Source organism: Salminus brasiliensis, chromosome 22 (assembly GCF_030463535.1).
Source record: "Salminus brasiliensis chromosome 22, fSalBra1.hap2, whole genome shotgun sequence".
In the NCBI taxonomy this organism is placed as follows: domain Eukaryota; kingdom Metazoa; phylum Chordata; class Actinopteri; order Characiformes; family Bryconidae; genus Salminus; species Salminus brasiliensis.
Window position 1 is genome coordinate 8,850,093 of NC_132899.1, and position 13,263 is coordinate 8,863,355.

Below are 13,263 nucleotides of genomic sequence, written 5' to 3' on the forward strand. Positions count from 1 at the left end.
AATGTCAAATATAGCACGGTTTTGTGGTGTATTTACTGTTCCTGAATTAATACGCAGATGGATTTAGTGCTCTTAAGAGCTCCTCCACAAGCAGCCCAGTAAATATTTGAGAAAGCATATGGATTTCTAGGTCACATACATGTTTGCCAGAGGGAGCATTCTGTTATCATCACAATCCCTTCTGAATGAGGCAAGTCAGTAAGGTCCAGTTAACAGAATACCAGTTGTACAATTAACTAAACAAGCTTATCTCAATATTATGAGTTAACATGCAGGTTTGAATAGGGCCTTTTTTTAAACCTGTAAATTGGTTGGCTGGTAATTTCATCCAGTATGGAAGATCCACTGCTGGATTTAACCCCTTAATGCTGAAAGGCATATTATCCAGTAATCACAGGGAGTTCTGTACAAAATAGGGGGCTATTCTTTGGTAATAGAAGTTTGCCCATAGGCTGTTTAAGGGGTTAAACTCATAATCCTGCAACAATAGGCCGTCCCCCTTTTTAAAGCAACATTGTAGCATTTGGACCTTTAAATAAGAGGTTTAAACTCCTTTCGATGCTCCACTGGCTGTAACAGGGATGGCGTCTCGGTCATTACGTCAGGCTCATTAAGCCAGTTACTGCACAATGTTACTGCAACTTTTTAAAGCTGGCAGAACAACACTTGTGAGTACTGAGCAAAGCAACGCTGTGTCATTTGCTTCCTTCACTTTTAGTGACGGTTCTGTATCTCTCAGCTTGTCCAGAAATGCATGTGTACTGCATGTCCTTTATTAGTGGCTTGAAGTACCAATTACACTTCCTGACTGTAGGGGGAGCCCAGGAGCAGGAAATACCAATACCAAAATGAGTATGCACATGATGTCACTGGCGGCAAAAATACTGACCAAGTGGCAACATTAGCGTTTAGGATGAATGCCACTAAAAGTCAAAACAGGAAAGAGCTGTTGTGCACCTGACTACACAAACAGATTCAGCAGAAATTCCGAGCTTCCTTTTACAGACTGCCAAAAGCTCAAGAGAAGAGAAGCTAATTACTTCTGCAATTCTGGAATCCATGCACCAAAATGTGGTTTACTTCACTGGGTGGTGAAGTAATGCTCTGAAAACAGGTGGGAAACAAGCCCACCATAGTTGCAAATTTGTCAACATGCTAAGTTTGATTAAAAGGGAAAGCATGCAAAACCCAGATTAAACAGTCTACTAAATGTGCTTGAAAACAGTCGAAAGCTCTCCTAAGGCCAATCACTCAACTATGAGGTTTTATCCTCTGAACATGGGTGATCTGAGCCTCAGTTAGCTGAACGTTCCTGGCTACTCATCGATATCCATTCCCAACTTTATTTCCCAACAACAAACTTGTGGCTGCCCTGAATTGTGCTTCATTCAAAAAGCTCTCAGAGCTGAAACACCCCTGAAAACTATTAAGTCAGATATTTAGCACTATATTTAATCATTTCAATTATTGTGCCAATCCTAATCGTACCATAGAAATGTACAATAGAGTTTTTGATCTCATTTGTTGAGGCACCACCTAACCAGGCAAGTAAATAAACTATTTAAGCAAGCTTTTTATGTTTGTAACATATTTTACACTCTTCATAGGACTACTGTAACTACTGGAAACTATACATTATTTCAAATCTTAAGCAAATCATTTATTTCCATACTTAACATTTGCTGAGATTTCTTTTTCTGTTTGTTCTCAGACTGAGATGCAGCTAATTCTAACATTTGAGCTGCAGTCTGTAAGTAAAAGGTCACATGACTGAAACAAATAAAACCTGTGATGCTCACATGGGGTAACTCATAACTAATTCTGCAGACAATAATCGATAATCTAAATTTACTTTATCGCCCCAAACCTAGATTAGAGTGACAGTTAATCTACTGAAGGCTTATAAACAATGTAATAAAGGCCTTTAATATCGTTAATATAGAAAATTAGGTTCTTGTGCTGGATTTATAAAATTAATCCAGTAGAAGAACCACTTTTGGTTCCACAAAGAACTAAAACTGTTTTGTTTTGAAAGGTTTTTTTAAGCAATACCATAGAAGAAGCACTTTTGGTTCCATAAAGCAGTGTTTCTCAACCCTGCCCTGTACATTGTAGTGGACTCCCAGCTATAACACACCCCCTGCACGTGTAAAAGATCTTGTTAATGAGCTGAGTAGTTGAATCGGGTGTGTTGGGAGCAGGGGAGGCACTAAACTGGGCAGGACAGGGTGCCTCCAGGACCAGGGTTAAGAAACACTGCCATGTTTGTAACAGAGAGGTGAGTGTAAATAACCTTTTATTTAACAATTTAAAACTTTGTCACACTCTTCACTCATCTCTAGTACAATAATGGTTCTTTAGGGAACTAAAAGTGGTTCCTCTACTGCATTTGAAAGACCATTTAAAGCCCCATTATTTTAGTATAATGTCATTTAGTATACGACACCAAACTAACCGCATGTCTATTAAAAACAAATGCAGAAGCCCATAGACGTCCTGGCATGAGAAATACATTATTTACAGCTCAGAAGCCCCAAGGACTGAAGTAGAGAAGGTTATTCAAGGAGTCATTACGTCCTTCTCACCCCAGTGAAGCAGTGATGCGATTCTAATGGGGGAACAGAGGCTACAGCTGAAAGTGAACTGCACTTAGCTGAGCTTAAACAGAGTTCACTTGCAAATATAACGACATGACGGTACATTATGTAAGACACTGAGAACAAACACATCAGCGTATTTGGCAGCTGACGTGATCTAGTTTTAAATATTAGAAACTGCCATCAGTCATTCAATCAGCTCACACAGAAAGTCACACTCAGATTAGCCCGATCACAGAGCACTGCGTCACGACGGGGACCAACAACAAGCACCTAGAAGCACGAAGCAAGACAAGCTATCCAAACACACTGCCCTGCTTGACTCGCGGGGGAACATCTGGAAGACTTCTTAATGAGACGTCTGATAAAGAGAGAGAAACACAAAGGGCCCATGTTTACGCTGAGGCTCCGGCAGCTGGTGCCGCTGACCCCATTAACAGCAACACGTTCAGAGGTTCAGCACTGCCGTCTCACACATCATAAAGAACCGAGGGGAGATGAAAACAAAACCCCAGTGCTTGGCGGAGTCTCTGAGATCCACAGAGTGTGTGAGACAAGCAAGCCCAGCGCAGAAGTGAAGACCTAAGAGAAGAATGTAATCTTCTCTAAAGTCACACAATGGAAAAGCCAAGCTTTCAATTTGCAGCGTGTGCCGGATGAGGGAAGCCAAGGCATTCAGCAGCGTTCCCCAGTCTTCTCCCAAAAATGATCTGTGTGAGCCAAGGTGAGGAGCCCACCTGACTCAACTGATCAAGCAAACACCATCAAGCATGACTGTAATGAGCTGAATCAGGTGTGTAACTCAATAGCTGGACCAAATTCCTGGACCTGCACCAACCGTTTATGGATCAGACTGAAGCCTGCTGTTATACAGCACTGGTGCCATCAATCACACCGTGTTAAAGCAATTACTACTCAGTCAAAGCTGAACAAATATGGCTATTGTTTAATAATGATAAGTTGGATAATTATTAGTGGAAGTAAAAAAGTGTATATGTAAAAATATTACTTGTTTAATTAATAATAGACTTTTTTTCTGTTGACTAAGGGTGGACACACTATGTACATGGTAATCCAAACTTATCTGAGCATCATTTTTTTCTGTTAAATTACAAGACCAGACTCAAGCCTCTGGCTTCAGAATGCAAACTGAATGCATAGAACTGTATAGAACTGGTTAGATGATTAATTTGCGTTAAAAAAGGTTAACGTGTAAAAGTTTGCAGATTAATCATGTGCATTAATGCATTACCATTGATAGCATTTATACATATAAATTACTTTCACTCAAAAAATACTTATTGCACCTTTAATTATGATGAATCACAAGTTATCTCATTTACATATATCCATCTATGTAACCTACAGCTGATGAGACCCTTCTACTCACACTGATGTTATGCGTCGCCAGCAAGAATCAGCTCATTTACACATACAATCTTAAAGCCAAAGCAACGAAAACAGCCTGTGGAATTCTCCGGCAGGGTTGAGGAGCTTCATTCCTGGACAGCTGGGTTCCTTTACAACTTAGAGGTGTTCCTGCTCGGTTTCACCAGATTCTCCTCACCTGATAATTGGCAGGTTTAGTGGATATGTGTTAGAGCAGGGAAATCAGCCAACTGTATTGGGCTCCAGCCCTCTGTATTGGACTCCAGTCCTGTTAACCTTCAAGTCTACTGTATATCCTATATTTCCTTATGTATATTTTAGTTTGTGTGTCATCATTTATTTTCATGGGACCATTTTTCAATCTCTAAAAAATGGTCCCATGAAAATAAATTATGACACACAAACTAAAATAAAAAAAGAAATATAGGATATACAGTAGACTTAAAGGCTAACAGTATGAAATATTAGATATTAGAAGACTACCAGGTTAAAAATGTGGAAATTTAAGCAGCAAAAATGATTCAAATGTTCATCCATAGTGGTTAAGGTAATGCTTTTCTTACATTATGGGGATTCTTTTCTGACTGTGTGTGTGTGTGTGTGTGTGGTGCTGGTCCAGCAGTACTGCTGGAGTTTTTATATGCTGTTTACACTCACTGGTCACCCTTTTAGACACACCTATCTGTAGCTGTCCCCACAGCTACGGCTCATTTCTTCCATGCACACACATCTGTGTGAGTCATCCTCTACCGTCCACTAGCGGTCAGCTCCTGTCCGCAGGACCGCTGTCGGCTGGACGTTTTGTTTGGCGGATTATTCTCAGCACAGCAGTGACATTGAGGTGTTTAAAGAACCCAACAAAACTGAAGCTGCTGTGTCGTAATGCAGTCTTGCCAGCACCACACACACACACACACACACACACACACACTAACATGCCACTGCCAGTGCTGTGTTGAGAATGGTTTTCTACCTACGTAATAAAAATGGTCAGTGGTGCTCCTATGGTGGTCCCTGTCCATTAGTGAATGGTGTAGTGGAGTAGGAATAGTTCATGTAGTGCTTCCATTATTTCGTACACGGCTCATGTGTTAAACAGTAGTGCTCAACCAATCATCAGCTCTTACTGGACCATCAACTCGGGGAGTCTTTCAGGACATGTTTAAGCCTACAGTCAACTCCAGTGAAATTACACGTAGCCTGAGAGCATGTAGCCAGCAGACTAACCTCAGCCAGCACACTTAAATGTTGGGTTTATTAATTAATAATACTCGAAGGACTTGTTTATGTAGAACAGCTGTATATATAAACACTTCTGCGCGTAACACTGGGCCAGAACATATTTCCCATCTGGACGCCACCTTAACAATGCTGAACTTAAAAAAACTAAATCAGCCACCATGAAAATAGCATTTCATTAAAGGGCCCATTCACACTAAAACCGAATTAGAATTGGAATTTGTTGAATTTGTTTAATGACCAGTAACAAGTAGACGCAGACTGGTACCATGTAGAGCTTATCACTGGACAGAGGTGTGGGAGTGTGAATGACGGTCAACTAAGGCACCAAATAGGCATCTCTGGAAGAACAGAACACACAGAATTATAATCATTCATCCATCATCTTCTTATCAACGTCTTCCTAATCAGGGTTGCGGTGGGTCTGGAGCCAACTTGGATGATTGGGTGCAAAGCAGGAACATTCCCTGTGTCAGTCATTTTGTCCTCTTAAAATATTCCAAATATGTTCGAGAGGAAGAGTAAAAAGTGTCCTCTGTTATAATGACTCATAAAGGGACAATTTATTTAAGACGTTACTTAAGCTAATGTACTAGAGTAATGAGTAAATGCAGCGTGTTTCCAGTTGTGATGTTGACTGATCTGCATTAGGGGGCGTTATTACTAGAAGATGAAAATTTGACATCTCATGCTGGTGTTTGAGTGGGACATCGAGGGGTCATTTTAATGCTCCACTCGAGTTCAACAAGACAAGATGAGACAGTCATTTTCACCATTGTTCACCATTTGTGTTGGACACGGATGTTGTTTGACCTCCGCCATTAACCCATCTGTTGATCACACGCTAGTGATCAAACACACACAGTGACAGTAAGCACACATGCCCGGAGCGGTGCTCTAACTGCTGAGCCGCCACTGCCCTCGCGAGCTACAGACACCTACAGAGAGACAATTAACAGTAAACTGGGAGCCTGGGAGCATTGCAGTCATGCAAAAACCTTGTATCTCCAAAATGGTGGAAAAAACGTAACCTTAACTTTCATTGGGAATCAGTGTTTATTTGGATTTTTTGGAGCATGTTGGAGCATTTCTGTTGGTCTATTCATCAAGAAATACTGACACAATGTAAAGAACGACTGCCAGATTGACATTATGTCCAAAGGTGAGAACAGTATGGGGAAAACCAGTGTGGTTTTGCAGTTTACAGAGTAGCATAGATTTAAGGCTCACTGATAGGAATGCCACATCTTTCACCTTCTCTGACCAAGCAGTCTTGGCTTTAGCCTCAGGTTATCTGGGTATCTGGCTGAAATAAAAACTAATTCCAATCTGATGTTCACTGTAATATCTGATCTGATCTGATCTCTTTCACCATCATCAGCAATACGTCACACATTAAACAACTTACAACCGCAGTGACAGAATTAATGTCAGTATAAACACACAGTCACACGGCTTGCTCACAGTTGTACAATGGGAAGCAATTCTACGAATGCAACCAGTGACGTGCGCAATAACAGTAGGTTGTTTAGAGCTGACTGCAGAATGCCCACAGAAGGCAGAGTGGTGCATTATAACACAGCTTGACAGACAAGAGCATCAATCACTTCTCTGGCATTAGTCTCACTGACATCGCATTAGATCTGCAGCCTTTGAAATCACTGACCATTCAGCTGACCAAGCTCACTCTAAGTCACAGAGAAAGAGTGACAGAGTGAAGGTGGGGGTAACGAAGAGATACAATGAGGAACAGGGTAAAAGAGATTTTAGTGAGAGACAGAAAGTGGACAGATAGACAGACAATGAAATAGAGAGAGTGGTGGTCAGTAAAAGACAAACACTGCGTATTTGCAGACCGGCTGTCTCAAAAGCCGAAAAGAACGCTTGGACAGCTTCCATACTGCCTCCCTCCTTCTGTTTCCTGCAGAGATGAGTCAAACCTCAAAACCACACTGGACCCACTGGATTGCACCAATTACACAATTACACTGGACCCCAACAACTGGATCCCACTGAATAAAAGCAAAGCAATCCCACTGGAAACCAATAACACGATTCTACTGGACCCCAACAACACAATCCTACTGGACACCCACAACACAATCTCCCTGAACACCAAATACACAGTCTCACTGGACCCTGAGAAAACAATCCTACAGGACACCCACAACACAATCTCCCTAAACACCAAATACACAGTCTCACTGGACCCCAACAACACAATCCTACTGGATCCCAACATCTAAATGATACTGGACACCAACAACACAATCTCAATAGAGCCCAACAAACAGTCCCAATGAAGCTCCACAGCACACCTTCACAGGACCCCAACAACACAAACCAATCACAGTGCCAAACACACAGCTTTATATCCTTCCATACAAACAATGCCATTAATGTGTATTTAACACTGTGAGATCAAACAGGAAACAGTCTGAAAACCATGGTTTAAATCCACTGTTTCATTCATTTAAACTAAATACATATCTTCATTGCCAAATACTAATTAGAGCAAATCAAATAAATAGATATTTCAGCGTAAACATAAGTCGGCCCTGCAAAATCCTATAAAAATGAATGTAGTTAATCATTCAGTCCATGAATATTCACAGCACATTCTTAAAAAATCTTTATAGTTCCTCATTAGATTTATAAACTATATCTTATTGAAAGATGTTTGTATGTATGCCTTTCTCTTAGACACAATTCTGATTCAGTGGCTTAAAATAATTTAGGTTGTATCTTGAATAGAAAGAAAAAAAGAGGAAAGAGAGGAGAGATAGAATATTTACAGGATAATGTTCCATGTCTAGAAAGTAAAGGCATAAAGGATGCCACATGCATGTCATTCCCAACTGACTCAACACTGATGCACACAAAACCACTGAGCCTTTTTTCACCCTGTTTTCTCTTGTGTCACTGATGGCTTTTTCCCTATACGCTAGTTTAGCTCAGCAGCTTCTATTCTTTCATGGTCAAATCCAGAGCATGGTGCTTTTTTTCCATAAACTGATTAACTGCACTGATGCCTGGGATTAGAGCTTCACAAGACATGGTCATATTTGTTAACAATTATCATTGATCTTTTTCTTTCACAATATGCAAACAAGACCTTTACCAAAGACTGGGTTTTTTCTAATTGTGTGTTGTGAGCATGCTGAGACCTTTCAGATAAGCTTCTGTGGTGCTTTGATTACTAAAGGTATTCATTTTTATCCAACACGTAAATGATTTTGGTGAAAAATAACTGACCAGCCAAGTTATCAAAACCAACATTTAAAACCACTAATAGATTCAATCTTGCCCATGTTGATTATTTCATTTAGCTTTTTTTCATTCTGTTAATCATTTCCCCACTGTGTGTGTTCATGTACTGTCCCCTTAAAAACATACTAATGCTAGAGGTGTAGTCAGGTGACTCCGCCCCATCCAGTCTTCAACATGGAAGCAACATGGAGGTGAACTCAAACACCGAGCCAACTGAGCAACTCGAGCAGCAGCTACACAATCACACTGGACCCCAACAACTGGATTAAATCAAAGCAATCCCACTGGAAACCAATAAAACAATCCTACTGGACCCCAACAACACAATCCAACTGGACTCCAACAGTGCAATCCTACTGAAGCCAAACAACTCAGTCCCACTGAATTCAATCAAATCAATCCCACTGGACCCTGGCAATGGTGCATTCTTACTGGACACCATCTACAAAATCCCACTGGCCAACTGAGCAACTCGAGCAGCAGCTACACAATGACACTGGACCCCAACAACTGGATCCCACTGATTTAAAGCAAAGCAGTTCTACTGGACCCCAACAGTGTAACCCCACTGACATCCAGCAACATAATCATTCATTAATCATAATCAAGGTCAAATGCTCAGTTAATCCTGATATTGATTTAAGAGGCATCTCGCCCAGCATTAGGTCAAGGAATCAAGGGTTCACCAGTGTGTTTCTAGACGACATGATACCACTTTTCTTTACTGATACCTATATTAAAATCTTCATACACAGGATTTGCACTGGGCTGATTAATGTAGCTAATTTCAGCCAGTCTCCATTGCAATTTTATGAGGAGCCTAAAGTACACAGGCGCTGCATAAACCATTGCTACTCTGCCTGAAAAAATGTCATTAAATATGGTGTTTTATCTATATTGGCTTTTATAATATCTGAACTTTTAATCAGCAGCCCAATCAGAAAGTGGTTCATTTAGATTATGCAAGTCAAGCCAAGTCAAATTTATTTGTATAGTGCTTTTTACAACTGTTGTCGTCACAAAGCAGCTTTACATAATTAGTAATTAGTAAAAGACAGAAAGAAAAAAGAAATAATGTAAGATTGACACTGGACAAATCATAAGACATGAAGGATCAAACACCCCATTCAGACCCCCATTGTGTCTAATAAAGATAGGATAAAGTCTTAGCCTCATAAAAGATAGTGATCTTCACAATCCACTAGAAAAAACATCCCTGCACTAACAAAGACCACTGAATATTCCACTAAATTCATTCCAGAGTGGATTCATCATTATATATCATACATATTCAATTACACAACAGCTTTTCATCAGGGAATATTCACTTTGTAAGCAGCCTTTTTGTCTGCTAGCCTAATCCTCAACCTAGCACAGTTAGCATCAAGCTAATGGAGATGCAACACTGTGTTTAACATGAATAACAACAGTTGTGGTAGGCTATCAGAGGCATGGAAGTTGTACATGTATCAAATGTAGTATGGTCTAATGGTGACGGTGGACCAGGAATGCAGATTTCCTGAAGGTTGCCTAGAGGTTAAAAGGTCAGAAGCTTCAGGGTCAGTCAGATATAGCCTGTTGCAACTGCCTAAAGATTGACCATCTATTGAAAGAATACACATGCTTGCCCCTTCCTTAAGCTGTAAAACAGCCGTAAAGCTGTGTGACTATTTCAACAGAACATCTAGATTTCCAGTGGAGGAACCTGTTAGCTGTCTGGCTATTGTGTTAAACTTAATGGCTTACATTCCTGCAGTGTGTTTATTGTGATTTTGTGTGAATTGTGACTGCAAACACATGTCATTTGTCATTCTTTGCTGGTCTACACTGTACACTCGCTGTGAAAAAAACAGCAAAAGCTAGTACTCTGGTACATTAGATAGGATGTAAGTCTGGGCGATATGGTAAAAATACTATATCACAATATTTAAAGACTTTTTTTACGATACACAATATTTATTACGAGATATATAATTACAGATTGATTGACAGATTGACAGATTCTTATAAACTACTATTCAGAGACTCTCCTGTACTGAATACAGTGATTTTTATTCAACATCTGCTGCTCTTCATCTAATTAATCCAGTCTAATTACACTGTTAGTAATTCAATCTGCAGCTGATCAGTGTTTATTTAGCACTAACAGTATCCTGGATATGCTTAGGAAAGCATATTGATATCACAATTTTAAAAAATTAACACGATACGATAAAATATCGTCTTATTGCCCAGCTCTAGTAAGATGTCTTCTACTCCATTTAAGGTACAAAATAAGAAGCCTTAAGGGGAAGCTCCAGCCTTTTGTCTAAAATTGCCTCCTATTACACAAGCACTGGGAATCATACTGGTAAAGGCTATAAACCCATGTTTAAATGGTGTGTAATCTGTGAAGATGTATGCTCATCTGAATGCTCTGTCTAAAGTACATGTCCATGCATCTGTTAGGGCTGTGTATCATATCAGCTTTGGGGTAAAAAGGTGTACTAATGACATCATTATTAGTCTTTGCTGCTTGATACAAAAAAGGCCAATGAGTTAATAATAATCTACCCAAATCATTCAGCTCAGAAGCCTAAAAAATGTCTCCTGAGATTTGGCCTATACACCAATCAGTCATAACATTAAAACCACCTGTCTAATTTTGTGTAGACGACACTTATGCCACCAAAGCAGCTGAGACACGTCAAGACACGGCCTCCACAAGACGTGATATCTGGCACCAAGACGTTAGCAGCAAATCCCTTAAGTCGTCTAAGGGGCGCAACCTGACCTCTGTATATATTGTATTAATGAGTCTTGGTCGCCCTTCCTTGGAGCACTTTTGGTAGGTGCCACGAGACCTGCCTGATGTTGTGGAGATGCTCTGATCCAGTCGTCTCAGGCCCGTACCCTTAACCACTTTTTCTGCTTCCAACGCATCACCTTCAAGAACTGACTGTTCACTTGCTGCCTAATATATCCACCCTTGACAGGTGCCATTAATCAGTGTTATTCCCTTCACCTGTTAAGGGTGTTTAATTGTTGTATTTAATGGTGATGATAATAAAATGTCGTAAAATTTCACCATCCAAACCACCATCCGGTGTAAAATCCTTCTCGGGAAACCAGACTCAGGCACAATCCATATCAAACCACTATACATGACTTTTATTAACAGCTTTTGAAAAATTGGTGAACTTACTAGTCCTAATTAGGACGAGCATCTAAAAGTAGGCTATTATGCTCAAACTACTCAAACCCCACTACCCCAAAGAAAGGAGCACACAGCCACCAACATCACATTACACAGTGGGAGTGTGTGCTGCTTCAGGACAGATTCAGACAGGATCACATTTATTAGTTCACCCATCTAATATCCCATCCAGCATTTGCCCTCAAAACCCAAGTCCAGTCTTAATGTACCTCATAAGTGGCAACTTTACAGGAGAAGGAACCATCAAACCTTCAGTGGACGTCTATGTAAGTCTCTAAGTCATTTTGGAGCATTTCTATTGGTCCACTCATCATGCAGTTCTGATATAATGTACAGAACAGCTGTGAAATCAGGAGATCTCCATATGCAGCAGCAGCACCGTGATTTTGTCCATCTCGTGCAGTCCTAAACAGGAGCGCACTGCAGTCCAATTCAACCAGGCTCACACACACACACACACACACACACACACACACACACAACTCACACCTTAGCGCACACAGCACAGCTTCAGGCAGAGCAGAAAAGCTGAATGCACCGTTTCAGAGCCAAGAAGTGTCTGAGCTAATAAACGGGCAAGAGGTAAAGTACAGCAGAGCCTGAATCAAAAGTGCATTACCTCCGAGTCTCTAAAGCCACCGGAGAGCGCGTGCAGCAAGTTTCCGTGGGGTCCGTGCAGATCCGTGTGTTATCCGGATTCCGTCTAAAACACGGGTCACCTGCTGGGAAACTCTCTCTCTCTCTCTCTCTGTGTGTGTGTAATATATATGTCTCTCTATCTTCTCTCCAAGTCTATCTTTCGCTCTCTGTCTCTCGTGCCAAACTGGATGTGTCTAGGAGTCGCGTGCGCAGGTGCGCGGAGGTTGACCGGCTTCTTCAATGAAACACACTATAAAAGTGGTGGCGCGCGGAGCTGCTGCTGCTGCTGCTGCTGCTGGGAGTCCCGGAGAAACGCGCTCACTCTGCTGGAGCCCGCAGCGCGCGCTCTGCTCCAGGGCTGCACCGTCCCAAACCCCGCCCCCTCCACTCCGCCCTCGCTGCAAGTCACACTCCCGTTAACTTTCAGTGTCACGGACAATCCCCCTGTGAAACCATTCAGAAGTGACCATGCCTGTGACCTACAGCCTAGGTTCCAATCACCCCCCCCCCCCCCCCCCCCCCACACACACACACACACCCCGGCTTTCATTTAGGAATATTAAGTCCACCTATCCCCACTAGCCTCTTACAATCAGTGGCTAGTGAGCATGTCTACGCCCTAAACGTCAGATTTCAGTCAGAAGTGCCTGTGCCTGTGCCCTACTCCCTAGGTTTACTAGGGCGTTATGGTGATGGTGGAAATTATGGGGCCTAACTCACACCTCCATTCAGGGACAGTGAGCATCAATGTCAGTGTGCTCAATAAACATGTATAGGATGTCAGGACTAACTCTGTCTCTTCACCTTCTCTGAGTAAATGGTCCTTCACCCACTCGTCCTGCCAGACCTGCTGGGAGACTGCCCGCTGGGGTCCCCTCTACCTGCGTCAGACCAGCTGCCACCTACCAGTCCGACCAGCAGGCCTGTCCCTCC

At 41.6% G+C, this 13,263-nt stretch overlaps 1 protein-coding gene across 1 annotated transcript in view; it reads right to left on the reverse strand.

The window, feature by feature from the left end:
* Positions 1-12,637, reverse strand: part of chrm3b (cholinergic receptor, muscarinic 3b) — a 128,153-nt gene extending 115,516 nt beyond the window's left edge. The window contains exon 1 of the mRNA XM_072667413.1: positions 12,311-12,637. The gene's annotated coding sequence lies outside the window, so the exon portion shown is untranslated. The remainder of the gene's footprint in view (positions 1-12,310) is intronic.
* Positions 12,638-13,263: the final 626 nt, after the last annotated feature.